Source organism: Onychomys torridus, unplaced genomic scaffold (assembly GCF_903995425.1).
Source record: "Onychomys torridus unplaced genomic scaffold, mOncTor1.1, whole genome shotgun sequence".
NCBI lineage: Eukaryota > Metazoa > Chordata > Mammalia > Rodentia > Cricetidae > Onychomys > Onychomys torridus.
Genome location: NW_023412841.1, coordinates 1 through 18,912, shown reverse-complemented (window position 1 = coordinate 18,912; position 18,912 = coordinate 1). Strand labels below are relative to the sequence as shown.

The window sequence follows — 18,912 nt, the reverse complement described above, 5'->3', positions numbered from 1 at the left end:
TGGAGATAGATATACATTGTGAAAATTGAATTCACCCATTTATTCATTGTAATTACTCTTCTGTGAAATGTTAGTAGGTCATATAATATAGATAAAACCATAATATACAATGTAGATATTTTTGAACATGGAAGGAGCCTTTAGTCTTTATATGGAATACTGAAATACCCAGGATAGCTGAAACAACTCTAAATAATAAAATAATTACTGGTAATATCACTATGGTCTCACAAGAGTACTACAGAAGGTGTAGTATAAATACAGAAATTGATCTTGGTCACAAAAGCACAATGTTGATTATAATAGAACAAAATTTTGAGCGCTCCAGATAAAAACATCACACCTAATGGACATCTACGTAAGATAATAAAACCAAGGAAATCAGTTGGAAAAGCTAATACAATCTTTATCTATGTGGTGCCTGGTCTAAGCTGATAGGATAGCAACATGGAAAAAGAAACATATTTATCCATATCTATCCTAAGCACAAACTCAACTCTGGGTGAACAACACTGTAAGACTGTAATATTTGGATCTCTTTCAAGAGAAAACTGGGGTATAATCTTGAACTCATGGGTTATGGTAAAGGTGTTTTTGTTTTGTTGTTTTTTCTGAACAGAAACAGCTGATAGGATATGTAACCAAAAACCAAAAACAAAAAACCAAACAACATTAAATGAGACCTCATAAAAATAGATTTATATGGTTAAAGAACATCATCATTGGGACAACAGTGGCAGGCAGGAAAATGCGGAAAGGATCCACACTCAATCAGGGTAATGTAAATCAAATGTACTTGAAATTTTTATCCGATATATTCAGTATGGACACGTCAATAAAAATGAATAGCTTATGGTACAACAGAATGCAGACTATTGGAAGACTCATCCATTGATTATAGGATGTTGATCTTGCACTATGAAGTCAGTGCGTCCGTTCTTTTTGGAAGCTTGTATAGATCTACTTCAAGATGCAGATATCTGACTTGTCTTACTTAGACTTCTAATTGCTGCAATGAATATCACACCCACAAAGAAAGTTAAGGGGAAAGAAGTATATTTGCTTCTACAGTTCCATATCTCTGTTCACGATAGGAAATTAAAGTCAGGACAAGAACTCAAACAGAGAGAACCTGGAGAGAGAATGTGTGAAGAGGCCCATGGAAAGAGTGCTGCTTACTGGATTTCCTTTCCATGGTTTGTTCCAGCCTGCTTGATATAGATCCGGACACAAGTCTAGGGATGGCACAACCATAAGGGTTTGGCCTCCCCAACATGACTAATTAAGAAAATGTCCCACAGACCTACACACGGCAATAATCAGGGACATACTCTCTTAACTGAGTGTGGCCTCTTCTCACATAAACTTTAGCTTGTCGGAAACAACACTGAAATAAGATGTTACTTTAAATAAGCTCAAACTCTATAAAACTATATCAAAACTGTTACATCCAATCAAAACACTTTAAATGAAAGAGAGAAGCTGAAGTAAGTATACTACAGAGGACATATCAGGACAAATCTAAACCACACCAACTGAAGCCAAGGTCAGTTCTGTAATACAAACCTAAACATATAGGTTGAAAGGCGATCACTACAACATCAGGGTACATATGAAGAGAAGGGGAGCTCATCCCTCACTGGGAAGCAGGTATAGTGATATACAGTCTTATATCACTAAATATTGAACATCCTCAATAAGAACATTAAAAAAAGAAAGTATGTGAAAGGAAAGAGGAAGGATAAGAAGTATTGTGCTATGTTCATTACCTATGAATCCCTCAGGCATTTCAAAGAATTTGACACAGGCAGATTTGCTTACCTAGTCTTCATTCCCTCAACAAAATCATGTCATTGTCCAGCTCTACCTCTAGATAAATGCATAGCATTCTAGATAGCAGATAATACAAATTTATTTTTCACATATGTTAAATGTTAGAAGTATACAATGAAGGCATAAGCAGTTTCAACATTAGCCAGTACAATCTTTTCTAGCGTCTGAAGGGCATTTTTACATTTTACAAAGATTGCAGATAATAGGATGGAACTATAGGAAACTTCAAAGTACAAGGAAAATCTCACTGATATGAAATCCCCTCCCCACAAAGAAAAAATTTTATGAAACTTAATATTCTCCCACAGGACTCACATTCTCACACATCAAAATATAGGACTCTTGTCACCATAGCAATGGGTCCAAAAACAAGAATTCAGTGCTATTCTCCCATTGAGTGTAATATAAAATTGCCATGTTTAGAACCTAATCTCTCATGAATAGTGTGCTCTGTTTTCAGGTTAACACCTAAGAACATCCACTTGTTTTTCTCTCTTTATTTTGCCATGGAAGAAATCAATAGGAACCCTCATATTTTACCAAACATTTCTCTGCTAGTTGACATCAAATGTAACCTGGTTGCTGACAAAAGAAAATCTGGTTATACTAAAAAAAGAAGTGAAAATTTTCCTAACTACTACTGTAAAAATCAGAGAAAATATTTACTCGTACTTACAGGACCCATGTGGGAAGCTTCTGCAACACTTGGGCCATTCCTGTACATGTCCAGAACTCCAGAGGTAAGTCAACTTGTATAATTTAATAAGTCATATCTCCTTAAAATTGACTTTCTGAGAATCAAAAATATTATGAGGTAGAGACTTGGTTTTTATGTATTCTGTTCCATCAAGGAAAAATGCTCAGATACTTTCTGAAGGAAATATAACAACTTTATCAAAAATAGGAATGAAAGGCACAGAAGTATGAAACATTTTACTAGAAAAGATAATTTACTTGTAGTTTTGCAACAACCACAAGAAATTGGATATGATTTTATAATGATGTGAGGAATTCACACTTTCTAACACCCCCAGTATTTACTCACTACACTTAGGTCTTAGACCAAGCATTATTCCTTCTATCTTACTCTCACTGTGCTTATGTTCTATGTCCTTCAGATCTACTATGGAGATTTTCAACCTCTCCTGAGTGCCCATGAACAATTTCCTTATCTCTACCAGATGTCTTCCAAGGACACATCTCTACCACTAGCCATGGTGTCCCTACTGGTTCACTTTAGATGGAACTGGGTAGGAGTGATCATTTCAAATGAAGACTGTGTAATTCAATTTCTTTCTGAATTGAGAGAAGAGATGCAAAGGAATATTGTCTGTTTAGCATTTGTGAGTTTTATCACAAATGATGATATTTCATACTTTGAAAAGGCTAACCAGTATAATGAGCAGATTATGAAATAATCAGCAAAAGTTGTGATTGTTTATGGAGACAATGACTCTACTCTACAAATACACTTTATAGCATGGAAATTTTTAAAAATTAATAGAATCTGGGTTAGTGTATCGCAATTTGACAAGATGACAGTTACAGGAGATTTCTTGCTTGACTCCTTCTATGGTACTCTAATTTTTTCACATCAGAATTCTGAGATGTCTGATTTTAAACAATTTATGCAGACAGTGCACCCTTCAAATTACAGTAAGGAAATTTCATTTGCTAAACTATGGTGGATTTATTTTAAGTGTTCTTTGCCATCATCTAATTGTAAGAAACTGAAGAGTTGTTCTGCCACAACTTTATTGAAGTGGTTATTTAGGCATCAGTTTGGAATGTCCATGAGTGGTACAAGTTATAACTTGCTATAATTCTGTGTATGCTGTGGCACACTCGCTCCATGAGATACTTCAGCGACAAGTAGACACATGGTCAGAACATCGTGGGAAAGGGCTGGAATTTGACTCTTGGCAGGTAATTAGTCATTCATTGAGAGTTCTGTATGTCATAGAGATGACATTCTTAATTGGAACTACAGTTTTCTAAATCCATGCAAACTACATACCTTTCTCCCAGGTGCATATATTTCTGGACTCTTTCACTACATGTGATGAATATCATGTTAGCATCATAATTATGATACAGCTATTACAGGCATACAATTTAGCATTTTACAATCTAAATGAAGACATTTTTTTCAGAATATTGTAAGCACACACATGAGTCTTATGTTTTTAACATTGGGAAGAAGAATATTTTTCATGAAATTTTTAAATGACATTTCTTTTATATGATCAAAAAGTTGCTCAACATTTTAAAATAGAGTTTACAGATGATAATAGTATTGCTCCCACTTTTTGATCTATTAAGGAAACAATTCCCAAGGTTATGATCAAATAACTATGTTGCTGGGAAGAAATATAGAAAATGTCTCTACTCTAAAAGCTTATAATTTGTGGTGTGTTTTAGAGTATCACCAATGATAAAATTTTAAATCTAAAGTGTAGTGAAAATATACGTCTATATATAATTTCTTTTATTTACTACTGAGTGCTTTTAAATACAGTTACTTTTTATAGGAGGCTATGAAAATTATAAGCATTAAATATTTTATATTTTCTGTCTGACTTTGTAGCCATAGTTGAAATTAAAATAACAAATGTGTTTTAGATGTTTTCTTTGCTGAAGTACATACAATTTGTATATCCTGCTGGAGACATAGTGACCATGAACCAGGAGGCAAAACAGGGTACAGAATATGACATTTTCTATGTCACAGATTTTAAACAATCCTGTGGAATTAAAGTGAAAATAGGAAAGTTTTCTGGACATTCTTCAAATGATCCACAATTGTACATATCTGATGAAATGACAGAGTGGGCCACAGATTTTAGACAGGTAATTGGGTCTTAACTCAAATGATTTACCTGTAGCACAAATACTATAAAATAGCATGTTTCATCATTGGGGTAACACATTTTAACAATTACTCATTTATTGACTCACATCCTCTCTGTCTCTCTCTGCCTCTCTCTCTCTCCCTGACTCCTCTCTATCCTCTATTGTATGTTCCATAATTTATAAATAATCATAAATTCATAATATTTATCTTGAAACAATGGAATTTTACTTTATGATACATGACTATAATAGAACTTTCAGTGGCTCCTAGTTGTGAATCACTGCAGCTTTTGCAACTTATATTAAATCATTGTATTTAAAATATATCTGATTTTTCTCAGACTCCACCCTCCCTATGAAGTAGTCCCTGCAGTCCTGGACACAGAAAGTCCCCTCAGGAGGGAAAAGCTGTCTGCTGTTTTGTTTGTGATCCCTGTCCAAAAAATGAAATTTCCAACATGACAAGTAAGGATATGATTTACCAAAATAATCAACATACATTTTATTTCCCCCCATATTTATTTAGTTCTCAAAGATTCCTTTGAAGAAAAAGAAAGGATAAATTTTATTATGAAATTGAATGCATAAATAACATTGCTATTTGTAATACTACATTCTCTTGTCTTTTTAACTACATTTTATCTGATCAGTCTAGACCCCATGAACATTTTCTCCTGGATATGACTTTAGAGTAATAAAGATTACTATTGCAAATTATCAACACCCTACTATTCAGCATTTTTAATAGTCATCTTTTTCTGTTTATTTAAGACTTATATTTTATGCATCTTTTTATTTCCAGTAACCCTGAGTTTCTAACAAGGAGTGGATGGATGTTCAGGGATATTCTACCATGTTATAGAAATGTTCATTTTTGTACTGTGTGTTATAGGAGATCAGTTCTATCATTGGTAGTTTGTATTTCAATTCCTACTCTATTATCATGGCTTAGTTTGGATTCAATCATATTGAACTCTGTGTTAAATATTTTACTATAATGTTCACAACAAATAATTCACAATGCCTTTTAAATAAGTAAGTAGTGGAATCTACATTGTAGTACAGAAACATTGAAAACTATATTTTCATAGTGTACCAGATCTTGAAGGATGGAATTAATTAATGTTGTAGTGAGAAAAAATATCTAAAAAGTTAACTAGCTTTTTCATTTAGAGCATGAAATAGGTAGACATAATTCTATATGATTTGAACATGGGATTGTGAAGAAGCATTGCAGGTTTTTAAAAAATATATTATAATTATAAGTGTATTTGGTTATAACACACAATGACTAATGTTAGAAAATAAAGCACTTCAATTGGATAATGCAAAAAAAATGTATTGATTCAAATGAAACAATAACATATACATTAAATCAAAACTCAAATTTATTGACTTTTGTGTCAGTTGAACACAAAGATACTACACTCAATTTTATTAAATTTCCCTTGGTCCTACTTAAAAAATCATGGGAGGAATAGAGGAAAGGGAAGCAGTGGTCAGAGAGTATTGCATCAGAAAAGAATATATTTTTGATAAAAATAAATATATACAAAATGATTTACCTAATTTCAAATAAATATAAAAATTGAAGCATTTGAATACTTCTACTCACCACTTTAGATGACTTAGCTTAGCAAAATCAGAGAGGACTGAACAACTAAAATGGAATGTAAACTTTCTGTTGGATGGACTCAAACTGGAATGGCATCATCATCATCACTTTTCAGCTTGGTCTGTTAGGTCAATTCATTTGAAAGAAAAGTGAATCCACTGTGGTATAAATTACAAAGATACAAGTGGAAAGAAGTTCTCTGACTCATCCAGAACTGTTTTGTAATTATGCCCTTGAGGTATAGAATTTGATTTTGATGTTTTAAACAGTAAATACTGAAACCTTGGGTGCATTGAACTCTCAAATATTATAGAAATTAGTAAAATTTCTGGATAATGTGCCCAAGAAAATATCAAACAGTGAAACATAAAAATATTTGTGATACCTTAGCATGTAGAGAGTATGGGGAATAATTTGTTCATGTATCTCTGATTTCATAGGCATTATCAGTGCTGGCTTTGTGTATGTGTATGTGTGGGTGTGCATGTGTGTGTGTGCATATGCGTGTGCGTGTGTGTGTGTGCTTCTTTACTTTTTTAATTTTTTTATGTAAAATGAATGCTGCCTTTTATTTTTACTTTATAATTTAATTTAATTTTACATAACAGCCATGGGTTTCCCTGTCCTCCCTTATTGGCCCCCCCCACTCTGCCCTCAACTAACCCCCCCATTCCCATCTCTTCCAGGGCAAGGACTCCCGTAGAGATTCAGTTCAGCTTGGTAGATTCAGTTGAGGCAGGTCCAGTCTCCTCATCCATTTAACCAGGCTGAGCAAAGTGTCCCTGCATAGACCCCAGGCTCCAAACAGCCAGCTCGTGTTCTAAGGACAATTCCTAGTCCCACTGTCTGGAGACCTCCCAAACATTTCAACTGTCTCACTTATCCAGAGGGCCTGATCCAGTTGGGGGCTCCTCAGCTATTGGTTAATAGTTCATGTGTTACAACTAGTTGGCTATTAATCCCTGTGCTTTTTCCAATCATGGTCTTAACAATTCTCCCTCATAAAATCCCTCCTCTTTCTGGATGATTGAACTCCTGGAGCTCCACCTAGGGCATGGCCATGCATATCTGCATCTGCTTCCATCAGTCATTGGATGAGATTTCTAGAAAGACAGTTAGGGTGTTTGGCCATACAATAACCTGAGTAGGCCAGTTCCAGCTTTCTATCCACCATTGCCAGTACTTTACAGTAGAGGTATATTTGTGGATTTCTGGGGACCACGCTAGCACTTTGCTGCTTCCTGTTCTCATGTGGTCTTCATTTATCATAGTCTATCTTTCCTTGTTCTTGCCTCTATGTTCTTGGTCCAGCTGGGATCTCCTCTCCCCTAATATCTCTTTCCTTTGAAACTTGCTCTTCATTGCCCACCTCACCAACAGTTTGCTCATGTAAATTTCATTCGTTTCTCTGTTGTTGGGTGATCCCTGAGTCTTTCTAAAGTCCTCTTTACTAGGTAGCCTCCCTGGAGTTGTGAATAGCAGTCTAATCATCCTTTGTTTTACATCTAGTATCCACCTATGAGTGAGTACAAACCATGTTTGTCTTTCTGAGTCTGGGTTACCTCACTCAGGATGATTTTTTCTAGATCCATCCATTTCCCTGCAAATCTCATGATGCTGTTATTTTTCTCTGCTGAGTAGTACTCCATTGTGTACATGTACCATATTTTCTTTATCTGTTCTTCAGTTGAAGGGCATCTAGGTTGTTTCCAGGTTCTGGCTATCACAAACAATGCTGATATGAACATAACTGAGCAAATACCCCTGTGGTATGATTGAGGATTCCTTGGGTATATGCCTAAAGGTAGTGTATCTGGGTCTTGGGGGAGATGGATATCCAGTTTTCTAAGGAAGCCCTATATTGATTTCGAAAGTGGCTGTACAAGTTTGAATTCCCACCAGCAGTGGAGGAGAGATCCTCTTGCTCCATATCCTCTCAAGAAGAAAATGTATTCAGTCATTTTGATCTTAGCCATTCTGACAGGTGTAAGGTGGTGTCTGAGAGTCATTTTGATTTGCATTTCCCATGTAATTAGGGATGTTGAGCAATTTCTTAAATATCTTTCAGTCATTTGAGCTTCCTCTGTTGAGAATTCTCTGTTTAGTTCTATAGCCCATTTCTTAATTGGACAGTTGGGCATTTTGATTCTTAATTTCTTGAGTTCTTTATATATTCAGGATATCAGACCTCTGTCACATGCAGGGTTGGTGAAGATCTTTTAACATTATGTAGGCTGTTGATTTGTCTTGTTGACCATGTCCATTGCTCTATAAAGGCTTCTCAGTTTCAAGAGGACCCATTGATTATTTGTTTCTCTCAGGGTCTGTGCTACTAGTGTTATATTTAGGAAATGATCTCCAGTGTCAATGCGTTAAAGAAAAGTTCCTACTTTCTATTCTATCTGGTTCAGAGTAACTGGATTTATGTTTAAGTCTTTGATCCAAATAGAATTAAGTTTTGTGCATGGTGGAGACAGATATGGACCTATTTGCAGTCTTCTACACATTGACATCCAGTTATGCCAGCACCGTTGGTTGAAGATGCTTTCTTTTGTCCATTGTACAGTTTTGGCTTCTTTGTCAAAAATTATATGTTCATAGGTATGTGGATTAATGTCAGGGTCTTCAATTGTATTCCTTTGCTCTACATGTCAGTTTTATGCCAGTACCAAGCTGTTTATATTAAGGTAGCTCTATAATAGAGCTTGAGGTCATGATGCCTCCAGAGGTTGTTTTATTGTACAGGAAACTTTTGACTATCCTGGGTTTTTTGTTTTTCCATGTGAAGTTGAGTATTATTCTGTCCAAGTCTGTGCAGAATTGTGTTGGGATTTTGATGGGGATTGTGTTGAGTCTGTAGATTGCTTTTGGTAAGATCACCATTTTTCCATGTTATTCCTGCCTATCCATGAGCATGGGAGATCTTTCCATTTTCTGACATCTTCTCCAATTTCTTATTTCAGGGACTTAAAGTTCTTGTCATAAAAGTCCTTCACTTGCTTAATTAGAGTAACCCCAAGGTATTTTATATCATTTGTGGTTATTGTAAATTGTGATGTACCTCTGATTTACTTTTCAGCCTGTTTGTGAATTGAATATAGGAGGGCTACTGATTTTTTGAGTTAATCTTTTTTCCAGCTATGTTGCTGAAGGTGTTTATAAGTTGTATCAGTTCCTTGGTCAAATTTTTGGGATCACTCATTTATACTATCATATCATATGCAAATACCAAAAGCTTGACTTCTTCCTTTCCAATTACTATCCCCTTGATCTCCATATGTGGTCTTATTGCTCTGGCTAGAACTTCTAGTACTATATTGAATAAGTATGGGGAGAGTGGACAGCCTCTCCTTGTTACTGATTTTAGTGGTATCACATTGAGTTTCTCTCAAATCTACCACATACATGGCCACAAAGCAAATCTCAACAGATACAAAAAAATGGAATAATTTCCTGTGTTATTTCAGAAAACCATGGTTTAAAGTTAGATTTCAACAACAACAACAACAATAAGAACAACAACCAAAAAAACTACAGAAAGCCTACAATCTCATGTAAACTGAATAATGCTCAACTGAATCACCAATGGGTCAAGAGAGAAATAAAGAAAGAAATTAAAGACTTCCTAGAGATCAATGAAAAGGAATGCAACACTTACCCAAACTTATGGGACACTATGAAAGCAGTGCTAAGAGGGAAATTCATAAAACTAAATGCCCACATAAAGAAGTTGGAGAATTCTCACACTAGTGACATAACAGCACACCTGTAATCTCTAGAACAAGAAGAAGCATAGCCACCCAGGAAGAATAGATGCCAGGAAATAATCAAATTGAGACCTTTTTCTTCTTATTTTTGAGATTAGGACAGAGTTACATCATTTCCTCTTCCCCACAATTTATCCAAATCCTCCCACATATCCCTTTTTGCTCTCTTTAAAATTTATTGACACTTTTCTTATTAACTGTTGACATGTGCATACATTTTATGTATATACATATATACTTCTAAATACAAACTGTTTAGTCTTTATAGTACTACTTGTATGTTTTTTAAATAGGCCAGTTTTTATCTGAAGATTATCTGTTTGTGTGCCATAATCTGGGGAAGACAATTTTCCCCATGCTCAACAGACCTTAGCTGTCTGTAGTTGTCTGTGTAGGGTTTGGGGTCTGATTGTTTTTCTGCCATTCACTTTGCCACGTCTATTTTTTGTCCTTGTTTAACCAATGTTTAAACAGAAATGTTACTAAGTCTTTATGGCTGTAGCTTGTGACATTTCTCTGAGACACCTACTCACATCAACTGCCTGATACCCTAGCTCCTACAAGATTTTCATCCCCCTGTTCTGCAACTTTTCCAGATATATAGTTGAGGGAGTATTATTATAAATGTGTTCATTAGACTGAGCACCACAACTCTAAATTTTCACTGTTTATGATTTTTCTCTAGTGGTCTCTGTGTCAAAGACAAGTTGCCTTGATTAGGAGAAAGTACTGTTCTAATATGCATTAGCAAATATTTTGGACATTGTTAGTAATTGTTTTGGTTTAATAATAGGGTTGATGGGTTCCTTCCATGATATGGAGTGGGTAAGGCTTCTATGTTAAATGACACACATGAGAACATTTTCATGTGGGACCTAATTACTGCTGATAAACAGATTATAACATGCAAGGAAGGAGCTCATTCTCAGTTATTGTTTGGCATAGTCCTCCAAACTATGAGTAACTACTGTGTTTCCATGAATTACCCAATGAAATGGAGGTTTCTGTGGCTACCTCAACATCATGTGGAAGTATGTCATTGTTTTGTAAAAATACTAAAAATTTTTGGGGTAATTAAATAAATACAAACAATACTTTTTCATTATCATGAAAAGCAATAAAGTAAGAAAAAAATCCTGTTCATCAAACATATTTAATTATCATATACAAAAAAGGTAAATGTAGTTTAGGTATGACTTCCTAAAACATGTTTCATAAATACTAGGGAAAGATTAAATCTGAAAATGTGTCCTTTCCTATAATAGACATGGATCATTTTGTGAAGTGTCCAGATGACCAGTATGCCAACACAAAACGAACTCACTGCCTCAAAAAGGTTGTCACATTTCTGGCATTTGAGGATCCCCTGGGAATGTCTCTGGCTGGCTTGGCTCTGTGTTTCTCTTCTCTTACAGCTCTTGTACTCGCTATCTTTTTGAAGCATCAAGATACTCCCATAGTCAAGGCCAATAACCAAGTTCTCAGATATGTACTACTCATCTCCCTCATATTTTGTTTTCTCTGTCCCTTGCTCTATATTGGCCATCACCATATGGTCACCTGTATCTTGCAACAGACCACATTTGAAGTTTTCTTCACTATGGCAACATCTTCTGTCTTGGCTAAGACAAATACTGTGGTACTAGCATTCAAGATCACTGTTCCAGATAGAAGAAAGAGATGGCTGCTGGCATTAGGTGCACCTAACATTGTTATTGCCATCTGTACCATGATCCAATTGATTATCTGTGGAATCTGGCTAGGAACTTCTCCTCCATTTGTTGATGCTGATGTACACACTGAACATGGTCATATTTTGATTGTCTTCAACAAATATTCAGTTATTGCCTTCTATTGTGTCCTGGGATATTTGGGCTCCCTTTCCCTGGCAAGCTTCACAGTAGCTTTCCTGGCCAGAAATCTGCCGGACACATTCAATGAAGCCAAGTTCCTGACATTCAGCATGATGGTGTTCTGCAGTGTCTGGATCACCTTCCTTCCTGTCTACCAAAGCACCAAGGGCAAGGCTACAGTAGCTGTGGAGATTTTCTGTATCTTGGCCTCAAGTGCAGGGCTGCTTTTTTGCATATTTGCCCCAAAGTGCTACATTATTTTGTTCAAACCACAGATAAATTCTTTGTGTAAGATCAGGAAATGACATTCTAAAACTTAAAATATCCATTAAATATTAGTAATTTATTTCCTATATGAGACATGTCTACAATATTACAAGCATACTTTCTGCTAACCAAATAATATGTCAAAGTAAGAATTTTAATCTTATGAAAAATGTACAAAATAAAATGCAAAATAAAGGTTGAACACAAAATCTGGATTTCAGTTCTGTTGGATATAACATTTTAATAAGACATTTCTACTTACTTAATTCTACTTTTTATTATTTTTTATTGAATTGTGTGGTATCTGGGAATGTCATGGAAAATATTGCATTATTTCATTTGACTTCATTTATCCTCTACAAATTATGTGTTATTTTTAAATTCCAAAAAATAATGACATGTAGAGTGGATATACAGAAACGATTTACTTATAATATCATTCTTATATGACCCAGGGTTGTAATGAAAACTACAAAAAGTAATTAAATTATGTTCTATGTAAGGGTATAGACCAAAGTCAGGATGCTAAATGCTTTCTAACTTCATTTGAAGCTTGAACAAAAGGAAGACATTTCATGTCTTAATTTTTAATGCTATTGAATATCTCCTAGCTGATGATAACACTGTATTGTTAGTTTGCAAAGTGATAACATTATCAAAAGCCTTTTTAAATATATTTCTTTCTCCTTTTTAAATTTATTATATTTGTGTTTTAATTTTACATTTCAGCCATGGGTTCCCATGACCTCTGCCCTCCTGTCCCCACCCTCATATCCCCCCATCACCTCCCCTCCATTCCCATCTCCTCCAGGGTCAATACTCCCCTGGAGATTCAATTCAACCTGTTAGATTCAGTCCAGGCAGGTCCAGTCCCCTCCTTCCAGGCTGAGCAAAGTGTCCCTGTGTAAGCCCAAGGTTCCAAACAGCCAGCTCATGCACTAAGGACAGGTCCAGGACCCACTGCCTAGGTGCCTCCCAAACAGTTCAAGCTATTCAGTTGGCTCACTTATCCAGAGGGCCTTACCCAGTTGGGGGCTCCACATCTTTTGGTTCATAATTCATGTTTTTCCTTTAGTTTGCCTATTTGCCCTTGTACTTTTTCCAATCTTGATCTCAACAATTCACACTCTTACAGTCACTCCTCTTTCCTGACAATTGGACTAATGGATTTCTACCTGGGACCAGGCCAAGGATCTCTACATCCACTTCCATCAGTTATTGGATGAGAGTTCCAGCACAACAGTTAGGGTGTTTAGCCATCTGATCAACAGACTAGGTCATATCAGGCTTTCTCTCAAACATTGCCTGTAGTCTGCAGTGGATTATCATTGTGGATTTCTAGAGACCTCTCTAGCACTTTTCTTCTTCCTGTTCTCAAGTGGTCTTCATTTATCATGCTCTCTTATTTCTTGTTCTCCCTTTATGTTCTTGATCCAGCTTGAATCTTCCTCTCCCCTAAGCTCTCTTTCCCTTGAAACTTACCCTTCATTACCCCATCCATGTCCAGGTTGTTCATGAATATCTCATCCATTTCTCTGTCATTGGGTGATCCTGGTGTCTTTCTTAAGGTCCCCTATTCTAGGTAGCCTCCCTGGAGTTGTGTAGCAATCTAGTCATCTTTGTTTTACATCTAGTATCCTCCTATGAGTGAGTACATACCATGTTTGACTTTCTGAGTCTGGGTTACCTCACTCAGGATGATTTTTTCTAGATCCATCCATTTCCCTGCAAACCTCAAGATGTCATTGATTTTCTCTGCTGAGTAGTATGCCATTGTGAATATGTACCACATTTTCTTTATCCATTCTTCAGTTGAAGGGCATCTAGGTTGTTTCCATGTTCTGGCTATCACAAACATTGCTCATATGAACATAACTGAGTAAATGCCCTTGTGGTATGATTGAGCATTCCTTGGGTATATGCCCAAGAGTGGTAACACTGGGTCTTGTGGTAGATGGATACCCAATATTTGAAGAAAGCACCATATTGATTTCTAAAGTGGCTGTACAAGCTTACATTCCCACCAGCAGTTGAAGAGAGTTCCCCTTAGTCCAAATCTTCTCCACCATAAGCTGTCTTTAGTGTCTTTGATCTTTGTCATTCTGATGGGTGTAAGTTGGAATCTCAGAGTCATTTTGATTTGCATTTCCTTGATAATTTGGGATGTTGAGCAATTCCTTAAGTGTCTGTCAGCCATTTGAGCTTCCTGTGTTCAGTATTCTCTGTTTAGTTCTATAGCCCATTTCTTAATTGGACCATTGGGCATTTTAATGTCTAATTTCTTGAACTCTTTATATATTCTGGATATCAGCCTTATGTCACATGTGTGGTTGGTGAAGAACTTTTCCCATTCTGTAGGCTGTCCCTTTGTCTTCTTGACCATGTCTTTTTCCCCACAAAAGATTCTCTGTTTCAAGAGGTCCCATTGATAGATTGTTTCTCTCAGTGTTTGTGCTACTGGAGTTACATTTAGGAAGTGATCCCCTATGCCAATGCGTTCAAGAATACTTCCTACTTTCTCTTCTATCAAGTTCAGAGGAACTGGATTTATGTTGAGATCTGTGATCCACTTGGACTTAGCTTTTGTGCCTGGTGACAGATATGGATCTATTTGCAGCCTTCTACACATTGAGATCCAATTATGCCAGCATTATTTGTTGAAGATGCTTGCTTTTTCCATTGTACAGTTTTGGCTTCTGTGTTAAAATTGAATAAATAAAATATGAATATATATGTGGAGAGAATACAACCTTGTCTAGCTCCTGATTTTAGTAGAATCACTTTGCCTTTCTGTCCAATTAATTTGATGTGGGCTGTTGCCTTCCTGCAAATTGCATATTATGTTTAGGTATGTTCCCTGTATTCCTGATCACTCTAATACCTTCCTTTATCATGAACAAATGTTGGATTTTGTCAAAGGCCTTTTCAGCATCTAATTAAATGATCATGTAGTTTTTCTTTTCTGTTCGTTTATATTGTGTATTACATTGACATATTTTCATATGCTGGACCATCCTTGCATCTCCGGGATGAAGCCTACATGATCATGGTCGATAATTTTTGATGTGTTCTTGGAGTCTGTTTGCCAGTATTTACTGAATATTTTGCATCAACATTCATGAGGGAGATTGCTCTATAATTCCCTTTCTTTGTTGCATATTTGTGTGGCTTGGGAATTAGAGTAACTGTAGCCTCATATAAGGAGTCTGGTAACACTCCTTTTGTTTCTATGCTGCAGAACGATTTGAAGTGTATTGATATTAGCTATTCTTTGAAAATCTGGTAGAATTCTGCATTAAAACCATCTGGTTGTTTCCGTGAGATTGTAGGCTTTCTATAATTTTTGTTGTTGTTGAAATCTAAGCCATGGTGGTCTGAGAGACTACAGGAGGTTATTCCAATTTTTTTGGCCCCTGTTGAGATTTGCTTTAACCTGGGTATGTGGTCAATTTTAGAGGAGGTTTAATGGGGGCTGAAAAGAAGTATATTCTTTTTTAGGGTGGAGTGTTCTGTAGATATCTACATTTGAGTCACAACATCTGTTAGGTCCCCTATTTCTCTGTAAAGTTTTAGTCTAGAAGATCTATCAAGTGGTGAGAATGGGGTACAGAAGTCCCCCACTACTAATGTGCAGGGTTTGATATGGGATTTAACCTTTTGTAATGTTTGTTTTACATGTGTGGGGTCCCTTGTATTTGAGGCATAAGTGTTCAGAATTGAAACTTCATCTTGGTGGATCTTTCCTGTGATGAATAGGTAATGTTCTTCTTGATCTCTTTTGATTGGTTTTATTTTGAAGTCTATTTTGTTAGATATTAGGATAGCTACACCAAGCTTGCTTCTTAGGTCCATTTGATTGGAAAGTCTTCTCCCAGCCTTTTACTCTGAGGTAGTGACTGTTTTTGAGGATTAAGTATGTTTCATCTTTGCAGCAAAAGGATGGATCCTGATTTCATATCAATTCTGTTAGCCTGTGTCTTTTAATAGGTGAAATGAGGCCATTGATATTAAGGGATATTAATGAACAATGATTGTTAATTCCTGTGATCTTTTGGTGGTAGTGTGTTTGTATTTTTCTTCTGTGGGATTAACTGCTGTGGGGTTACCTAGCTCATGTTTTTTTGTGGGTGTATCTGATTTCCTTAGGTTGGAATTTTCCTTGTAGTGCTTTCTGTCAGGCTGGGTTTGTGGATAGTTGTTGTTTTAATATGTGTTGGAATGTCTTGTTCACTCTATCTATGGTGATTGAAATTTTTGCTGTGTATATTAGTCTAGGTTGGCATTCATTGTATATTACTGTCCACATTACATCTGTCTAGGACCTTCTGGATTTCAAAGTCTCCATTGAGAAGTTGGGTGTTATTCTGATGGGTTTGCCTTTTAAAGTAACTTGTTCTTTTTCCTTTGCTGCTCTTGATATTCTTTCTGTATTCTGTATGTTTAGCTGTTTAATTATTATGTGGCAAGGGGATGTTTTTTTGAGGTCTAGTCCATTTGGTGTTCTATAAGCTTCTTGTAACTTCATAGGTATTTCCTCCTTTAGGTTGGGAAAATTTTCTTGCATGATTTTGTTGAATACATTTTCTGTGCCTTTGAGATAGTATTATTCTCATTCTTCTATACCTATGATTCTTATATTTGGCCTTTTCATGGTGTCCCAGATTTCCTGGACATTTTGTGTTATAAGTATTTTGGCTTGGGTGTTTTCTTTGACTGGTGAATCTATTTCCTCTATTGTGTCCTTTAAGCCAGAGATCTGCTCTTCCATCTCTTGTATTCTGTTGTTTATGCTTCTATTTATGCTTCCTGTTCATAAAATCACATTTTTTATTTCCACCATTCCCTCTGTTTGGGTCTTCTTCATTGTTTCTGTTTCACATTTCAGGTCTTGAACTATTTCCTTCACATGTTTAATTTCTTTTTCATGGTCTGCTTGGCTTTAAGAGATTTATTGATTTCTTCCAATTTTTTGTTTCTCTTTTTCTCAATTAAGGTAATTTTCCATTTTCTCTTTAAAGGGCTCTGGCATCTTAATGAAGTTATTTTTAAGGTCACTTTCTTCTGTTTCTTCTACATTGTGATTTTTAGGTCTTGATGTTATAGATAGGCTAGATTCTGGTGATGCCATAATACTCTTCATGTTATTGTATGTAAATTTTGCACTGGCACCTACCAATCTCTTCCTCCAACAGGTGTAAGAGGTGCCTGTGTCTGAGTGAGCTGCTATAGGTCCAGTTTGTGCTTGGTGTGTCTGTCTCCCAGGGGGCCACTTTGGGTCCCAACTTATCTCATGGTCTAGTTAGATTGGCAGATTCTGTATATCAGGGAGCTACCCCTAGTCCAATCAAAGCTGTGTGGTTTTGTGGCTCAGTAAGTTACTGGGGGTACAGGCTGATGGGTATTGGGGTAGGGCATGGGTCTTGGAAATTGCAGGGTATGATGGAGGGGTCCCTTGGGGGAGCTTGCCCACAGGATTTTTCCCTGTTTGCTGGCAACTGGAGCAGAGATGAGTGGGGGTCCCTGTAGCTCGCCTGTTATCGATGTGCTTCTAAGTCTTTGCCAATATTTTATTGAGCATGTTTGTTTTCCTAGCCTTACGCTGCTAACTCTGAGGTTATCCAGAATCGAATCTTATTATTTTTTGGTTGCTGTAATTCTCTTTCTTTGTTGCATATTTGTTTGGTTGGGAAGCCAGGAGCGGGTCAAGCGCCAATTTAGCTGACACCCTGATACAGTCTTTATAATAAATAGCTGAGTATGCCTTACAAGAGTTTAGGAACGGGCTGTGATCTCTAGTTATCTACTAGAATAGTAGATATATAACGGCTCCAAATCTATGTAATATGTAGTTTATATGTGTATAGTGAGTATCGCCTATGCTACAACTTGTTCCGCTGAGCCACAGAGTGTTCCTACGAATGGGTTGCCTACAGATATCTCTTAAGATAGTTGAACTCCCTCCAAAAGTTATATGGCCAGAAGGAGTGGTTTATACTTTATATATACCTGAGAACTTCATGTATTTGAGACACAATCTGTCTAAACATTTTCTGTCCCCTTGGTGAGTGCAGACAGCACAACTAATTTTTACCTATTAAGTTTCTCCTTAATTTATGCAATTCCCCAGGAAATAATCATGAAGTAGAAATCATCCCATATGAGTGTATAACAAAACTCGCGACTATACCAGACCCCTTGAACAAGACTCTACCAAGGTACTTATTCGAAGGCCTCTACGTTTACTCTGCTCACTGATATCCGGTTGTGTATAAAAATAGAAAGTAAGCCATACTGTTGGGCAAGAATCCATTATGTTCTGCTATCTGCGACTACTTTATTTTGAGAAGGAATACGACATGGAAGTAGACCATACAGCAATAAATTTCATCTTGACATATGTCAATAGCCGAGGAGTTATATAAAAAAAAAAAAAAGATTTTTCTGTCACGGTATGACAAACTGAAGGAACCTAAATAATTGTGAGGAAATGTCCTACTTGTTTCTGGTGTAATAAGAAACCATTACCACATCTGAAACCTACCTATAGAATGTAATCCAGCAAGAACGTATAACGGTCAAAAGTAACAATGCTATTCTCCTGGTCTAACCTTGCTTTGCCAGGAGGAAACTACCAGATATTCTTTACAGGGACAAAGAGAGAAGTGATTGAGAGATCTAGACCTGTGGGTGTTTGCTGATACAACACCTCCTTCATCTTCTTTTT

General features: G+C 36.3%; 1 pseudogene; it reads left to right on the top strand.

Moving 5' to 3' along the window:
• Positions 1-2,297: 2,297 nt before the first annotated feature.
• On the top strand, positions 2,298-12,253 carry LOC118575908 (annotated as a pseudogene).
• The last annotated feature ends 6,659 nt before the right edge of the window (positions 12,254-18,912 follow it).